Below are 8,070 nucleotides of genomic sequence, written 5' to 3' on the forward strand. Positions count from 1 at the left end.
AAGAAGATCTGCTCACCTACACCTGCAGAAATAACACAGTCGAGACAGGACGCAGACAATTGGCACTGAAAGACAACCAGTGGGACACTGTTGTTCTTTAAAGACATTATTCATAAATGATGTATTTAAAAAAATGTTTGCATTTACATTTTACATGCTGCTTTGGTGCTGGAGTCAATAAAAACCAACAGTTTTTACACTTACCCTCTCCTCTGTTAAATGAAACACGAAACAATAACTTTGCCTCAGAGAACGACCATCTTCTGATGCAACACTCTGAAAAGCAGACCCTACAGAGCTTTCTGCAGTCTGTGTCAGACACAAGGAATATTTTACCAATCTGAATTCTAAATGATCAGCTATAACATTTGATTTAGTCTTTCTTCTTTGACTAATAGCCTCATTCCACAGATATTTTAGAACAAACATGGGAGCCAGTTTACAGTAGATATCATCCTGTTGGTGGAATGCCTTTAAAACTCAGAAGAAGCTTTTTTTTCTACTCATTTCTACTAAAGTCCATCAAATGAAAACATGTCAAGAAAAGCGGAGTTTAAAATGAAAACGAGCTTCAAAGTTCATGGAGAAAATATCCGCCTTAATGAAGTCACAAGAAAATGTTAAGGAAGTGTCTTCTCACTTTGCTAAGTTTATTAATTGTACTCAAGACGCAACCGAGTTACATGAATCCTTTTTGAGTTTTTCCATTGCCAGAAGAGGAAGTGAAAAGACAAACATTGCATTTTCAGTCCAAGGTGACGGCATTTTTCTGATTTTATGGATAATGTAAAGATTTGGTTGCAGAAAGCAGGCGATCCATACACTGAACAGAAAAACAATGTTGATGATGATCAAGTTGATGCAGATCTGAATGAAATAAATCCTGAGAACAGTGTCTGTAATATTTCCAGTGTAAAGCCACGTTCAAAAGCTTCTTCACAGCAGTCTCGGGCTTCATCCACCTCTTCTGCCCACATTAAAGCTGCGGCTGAAAAGGCAGCGCTCATGGAGCGCTCATAGGAGTCAGAGCTATCCCGCCAATCTTGAACAGACAACGATACAGCTTGGCCAGCAAAGCAGCTCCCTGCATTCACACTCACAATCTGCATAGCAGAATAAATAGTAGACTTGAACGCCTCCCAGTCAGAGTGAAAACAAAGATTAGAGATTTGTATCCAAAAACTTTTGGTGGATAGAGAGCAGCCAGGACAAAATACACCAAAGTTCTGGCATAATGAGGAGGACAAGAAGAACCTGGAGCAGGAGAAGAACCTTTCAGAAGAGCAGAAGACAAACCTGGAGGAGGAGAAAAATAAACTGGAGGTGGAAAAGAAACATCTGGAGGATGAGAAGAAAGTACTGGCCGAGGACAAAGAGAACATGGAGAAATTGACTAAAGGCGGACAGGACATGAAGAAATGCCTGAATGATGACATGGCTAAATGGGAAGAACAGGAGAAACAGAATGAAGAGTTTAAGAACAAGATTAAAGACCTAATGAGGAATGGGAGAGAGGAAGGGGAAAAAACCAAGAGAGAGAAAAAAGAGACTGAGGAAAGCAGGAAAACATAAGCACATGACCTGCAGGAGGAAACCAGAAAGGCTGAATTTGCTAGGAAAGATTTGGAGGAGGAAAAGATAAAGATGGAGCAGATGAAGAAGGAGCTGCAGGTGGAAAAGAAGGAGATGGAGGAGGTCAAAAAAGAGCTGAAAGAAGAGCAGAGAGAGATGCAGGGGAAAAGAAAAACACTGGAGGCAACACCTAAAAACCTCCAGTTACAACAGATACGCCTGGAGGAGGCCAAGAAACAACTGGAAGAGGAGACCAGAGCATTTCAAGATTTGACAAAGAAGAACAAAAAAAGTAAGGAAAGAGATGAAAAAGAGAGAACAAAAGATTAAGAAGAAACACAAACAGCAAAAAGTGGAAGTATGTGAGGATCAAAGGGAGCAGAGGAGAGGTTTCTGGGGCTGGCTGAAAAGAAAGCAGTAACAAAAGGGTTGAGGAAGCCGCTTGTTGCTCCACTCAGGCAGACCAGTAGCTCCCTCTTCCACCTCCTTCCTCCACCCCTTCTGCTCTCTCACTCAATGTAACACCTGAAATGAGGTGAATTTGAGGAAAAATAACTTATCTATGTCCAAAAAAGATTGCATAGAGTTGAACAAATCATGTTTTTTTTCCCCAATATCTTATCATGTTCCCCTAAATGTTAAGTATAAACTGCATGAGAATCTTGGAAATCATGACATGAACCTTGTCTGATCAAATTGAGATATTCGGTAGTTAAGGGTAGTTAAAGTTAAGGGACTCAGCCAACAGTGAAACATTCTGATGAACCTGAAGCTTCAGCTGTTTTCATTGCCTATTATTCTATACGGGGAAGTGTTCAGGCAATGTGATGAGAAGCTGTAACCATATGTTTATTAATATTTCAGTCTAAACATGTGCTGTTGTTTTTCTTTTATCTTTAACCATATTTCAAACAATAATAATAATAATAATAATATATTTTATTTTTCGAGGCGCCTTTCAGGTCACCCAAGGTCACCTTACATTAAAATTTGAGAGCATTAAGAAAAATAATAAAAGCATAAAAACATGAGACAACATAAAACACAGAGTCCAGTTATAGGGAGAATGCCAGTTTGAATAGGTGAGTTTTAAGTTGGGATTTGAATGATGTGATGGAGTCTGACTGTCTTATGAGTGGGGGGAGGGAGTTCCAGAGCCTGGGTGCTGAGCAGCTGAAGGCTCGGTCACCCATGGTCTTGAGGCGTGACGTGGGGATGGTTAGTAGTCCAGCAGAGGTTGAGCGGAGGGTGCGGGAGGGAGTGTGTTGGTGAAGGAGGCCGCTGAGGTAGGTGGGGGCTAGGTTATGGAGAGTTTTGTAGGTGAGGAGGAGATTTTTGTAGCGGATGCGGTATTGTACTGGGAGCCAGTGAAGTTGGATGAGAACAGGGGTGATGTGGTCCGAAGATTTGGTACCGGTGATGATCCGGGCGGCTGAATTCTGAATGATTTGCAGTCTGTTGATGAGTTTGGTGGGGAGTTCAGTGAGCAGGGCATTGCAGTAGTCGATGCGGGATGAGACAAATGAGTGAACCAGGATTTCAGTGCTGGATTGGGTCAGTGTTGGGCGGAGTCCGGAGATGTTCCGGAGGTGGAAGAATGTGGTCCGGGTGATATTTTGAATGTGGGATGCAAATGAAAGGGTGCTGTCCAGAATAACACCGAGGCTCTTGACTCGGGGTGAAAAGGGTACAGGAAATCCGTCGATGATGATGGATGGAACTGGGTTGTTATGTGTTTTTGGTGAGGATGGATTTGGAGCCGATGAGCAGGGCCTCGGTTTTATTGCCGTTTAGTTTTAGGAAGTTCCTGCTCATCCAGCTCCGGATGTCTTCAATGCAGATGATGAGGGAGGTGGGGGGATGGCAGCGGTGGGTTTTGAGGGGATGTAGACCTGTGTGTCGTCAGCGTAACAGTGAAAATGGACACAAAATTTTTTGTCGTAAAGTGGGTGTTACTGACGTCATCATCGTGCTACTACCACAGACAGCCCACAGACCTGCTGCCTATTTATTCATTCGGCTAAAATTCAAAATTACAGTAACCCGGATTTTTTGAAGTAAGCGACGCACCTCCACGTTATCAGTGCTAGTGTACAGTAATTAATCAATTATAAAAAGCATAGTTTGTGCCTGTATAACGTTGCCCATAGGAAACCGTTTCATGGCCGAATATCTCAAGAGAGCAGCCAGACGCCTCTCGAATATCTTCGGAACAGCTCCAAATTACCAACAACAAGCAGGGGTGAGTAGAACATCATGTTATAATGTGAAATCAAGGGCCCAATGTAAAAAAACGGTCTTGTCCTTTAAGTGACACATCCGGTCCGGATCTGTTCATAGAACACATCATCCGGCCCGGAGCCGTTTCGGATCCGTTCATGATACTTATAACGGAGGTGGACTCATTTGGTCCAGAACCTTTATTTATTATGAATTTATGATACAGATAAAAACTTGCTTACCAACTAGAAATGACTCCATAAAAACCACACCAGTTTAGCCTTATACACCTGAAACTGATTTATTGTGAAGCTGCGAAAGACCTAAAATTGGGTTATTATTACGAGTAATTTTACAGTTTTGAGGCTGCACAGTGGTGCAGTTGGTAGCACTGTTGCAGGTGTTAGAATCCAGCCAAGGGTCTTTCTGTATGTGGTTTGCATGTTCTCCCTGTATGCATGGGTTCTCTCTGGGTACTTCATCTCATCTGCTATCCATTGTGCTGTACTGCTCTCCCTGCCTCCCTCATCCTCTATACCAGGACAGTAACCTCCACCAACCTCCCTGGAGATATATGGGACATTAGAGTATGATCCTTGTGATCATATCATTGGTTGGATACATACAACCAATTAAGTGGATTTGAGTTCACTTAAAAGAGCTGGCACAAACACCACAAACACCAGATTGACCAACACATCACTACAAGTGGCTAATAAGATAATAGACAAAAAAAAAACATGAAAAAAATGTGATGGAAATTCATAAATTTATTTATGAATACTCACACACTCATTTAAATGAACAATACAAAAAATAAACAAGAACTGGCATGATGTGCTGTGATGTGCTTAGACATGGTCAGTAGGGTGAACCTCGTGTACTGCGTCTCCTTGAGGTTCCCCTATCTGCTGCCAAGTTGAACCACCGGATGGCATGCTTGCAGACATCATGGTCAGTGGAAGCACGAGCGACAGGATTTTTTCTGACAGAATCTGTAATCACAAAAGGAGATTTTCAATTAAGTTATCATCACCTGCCATCATAATCACAATTTGTACATGTGACAGGATACACATAGTGATGCTCTCCAAAATAGACACTCTGCCTCATACTTCAGACAGAAATTCTAAATATAGGAATGCAGTTTAAGAGTAACAAAAATAACCTGTGTATAGTCAACTTAGATGAATGAGTGCTATCCTTCTAATATGTGGAAGTGTCATTGCTGCAATTGCCACAAATGCAAAACAAATGCAGGATGCTTCTTTTTACAAAAGGGGGATAAATAATTAGAATGTTATGTAATTGTGATTGAAAAAGTCCCTTGAATCCCACTATTTTTTTTAGGTTTAGTCCCATGTCTTCTGGCATTTCAATGTTTTTTTTTTGGATTATCAGTAGTCCAAGTTAGAAAAAAGAAAAGGGTGTTATATTCATTCCTACACTTAATTCTAAGATGCTAGTTTGTAAGAAAACATGCAATGTTTTAAGCAGTAGCGGTTCTGTCGTCACTTTCCCAGAAAAAAAGAAATTTGTCCACTGGCTCTTTAGAGCTCCTGCATCAGAACCTCTAAACAGATTTTTTACATCCACGTACAGCGCAATGAGCTGGCCAAAGAGCTGTGGGCGGGGAAAGGCGGTTTTGGCATAGCCATATATGGGCTCTGGGTGGAAACAACCTCCACGTCATAAGCGGTGGCTTTCTCGATCAGGCCATCTGCTTGGTCACATTACCAAAGGCGGAGAATAATTTCCAGTGCATGGTTTAGGTCTATCGTCATTTTTAGCCACTGGGGTACCGCAGGCAGGCTAGGGGAACTCATATTAATGTTAAACAACCGTAAAAAGTGAAAATTTCATGCCATGGCTCCTTTAAAGAACACAAGGGTCTCCAGATCCAGTCCTCGAGACTAACTATCCAATAACTTTTAGATGTATCCTTGTTTGATAACACCTGAGTCACATGGCTGAAATACCCCATGAGCCAGATCCTGTTAATGAGCCATCCATTTCATTCTGCTGAGTTGAAACAATTTGTAACTTTTATTTTAAAAAATGTTTACATATTTGTTAAAACTGTCAAAAAGTTGTGACAGTATGGTATGACACAGTATTTTGTCATCACATTATTGTAATTATAGATTACATTTACACATGCAAACCCAATTGGATCAACCTAATTTACTGGCGCAAATTATACTGATGTGCAATGATTGCTACAAACTATGGGTCAAATTTAAACATTCTACACCCTAATAATATAGATTGACCAGAGGCAAGTTTATTGAATTGAAGTAACTAAACAGCTTCATTTTGAACAGCTTAATAAAATTGTGTGGAAATCATTTCCATTATTTTTTTTAATTAACAAATTAATTATTTGAGTGTCTGTTGAAAAACTTGGTAAGACTAAATGAGTTTTTAAAAATAATTATTACAAATACTTACGAATGAGCAAGGCTTTTGATGCCATCTGGCTGAAAGATTTCTTTCCATTGACACCTTTCCAATTAATCATTTTTCCAACATCATCGATGAACAAGTGAGCCAGGATGTTCCATGTCACACGCTTTGTGTCTTGGCCCCCAATTACTGCCAGAGAGGAAATCTAAAATGGAACAAAGAAAAGAGCAAGTTAAAATTTATTGTACAGAAATGTTAAAATATGCTTTATGACCCACATGAAGCTGTTCCCTGTACAGACTTAAGAGAGACTGGATCCTATAGCATCTGAGCATTGGATAGCCTTGTATATTTTATTGCTTTTAGAATGGGATCATAGGGAATTTAAGTGGCCACAGATCATTTAAGGGCGATTTACATGAAAATGTATGTGATCGGTGTTTGCCGATCAAAAAAACAGATCACCTGTGCCTCATACTTTGCAGCCTGCAGAGGCCCAGTACGCAGTTTATCTCCCCTTTCCTTCAGGTATATCTACAATCTATTAAGCATCCAGCCCCGGGTCCTGATGGAGTCTCCCATCTCTGTTTAAAAACCTGTGCTGATAAAACTTAGCCCCATCTTTTACCCTGTATGATGTTCCCACCTGCTTAAAATGCTTCATCATCTGGGGCCCCAAGAAACACATTGTCACTGGATTAAATGACTACAGACAAATGACTGCACCAGACCCATCCACTAAACTCCTGAAGTTTACTGACAAAACCACTGTTATCAGCCAGGACAATGACGAGCCTGGATACAGAAAGGAAGTAGATCGACTGGTCCACTGGTGCGGTCAGAACGACCAGGAGCTTAAGTCGCTGAAGACAGGGGAGATGACATTAGACTACAGGAGAACGCCCCCTACACTGCCTCCCCTCACCATCCTCGAAAACACTGTCCTTTATATTTCCACTCTTGAAATGTAAAGCATTTTAAAGTCTCAACAACTGATCATTAAAAATTGGAGATTAAAGTTTATTTAAATTGAGATTGGAATGAAAAAAATAAATAAAGGGACTCACCAATTTCTGCTTCAGCTGGGAATGTGAAGGGTCTTTCAGCCAGTCTTCAAACCTGTCAACTTCCGCCATTGATGACAATGGAAACGGCACAGGGACAGGTGTGTCCATTTCCTGGGCTGGTGGGTTTAGCCTGCTGGCCAAATAATTAACCTTGGCAACCAGTTGGTCTTGCTGATTTTTTATATATTCCAGCAACCCTATTATATGGAGTTCTGCAGCTGTTAGGGACAATGGAAATAAAAAAAATTCAATCAACTTCAGTCCAACTAAAACAACACAACGAAGTAGACAGCAATTGTAAGTTGATTATTTTTAATCATTAGCCAAAAAGGATTATTTTCATCTCTAAACGTCAGGACACAGGGTGTATGCAGAAATCAGAAAATCCTATTATTTATTTTTTTAATGAAAATGTATATTTCTCTGTATTATCTTTATATCGTGCATTCTTGCTTTGTTTTCTGTGTGCTGTATCTATTGTAGGCTTATTAAAAACAGGCCACAGAAGCCTGATCTAAACATCAAGCATATAATTGTAGCTGGACCCAGTCTGAATATCCAGTCAGGTTCGGGCCAAAGACCTAAACACCAGCCCACCTCTGCCTCTGGCGTTGCACTCTGAGTAACGGATGAGCAATGATTGATTTTCTCTTGTTCATGGGTCTACTGAACATGGAGGTCAATGCAGTTTATGACAGGGTCTTACAATTAACAACATTTATTTAATGACTTTGAATGCTTCGTAATGCCCCATGGAAACTCTGGGTCAGTCCATACCAAGAAGATGAGCATAAAAAGGGAAACA

The sequence above is a fragment of the Odontesthes bonariensis genome, chromosome 14 (assembly GCF_027942865.1).
Source record: "Odontesthes bonariensis isolate fOdoBon6 chromosome 14, fOdoBon6.hap1, whole genome shotgun sequence".
NCBI classification, from domain to species: domain Eukaryota; kingdom Metazoa; phylum Chordata; class Actinopteri; order Atheriniformes; family Atherinopsidae; genus Odontesthes; species Odontesthes bonariensis.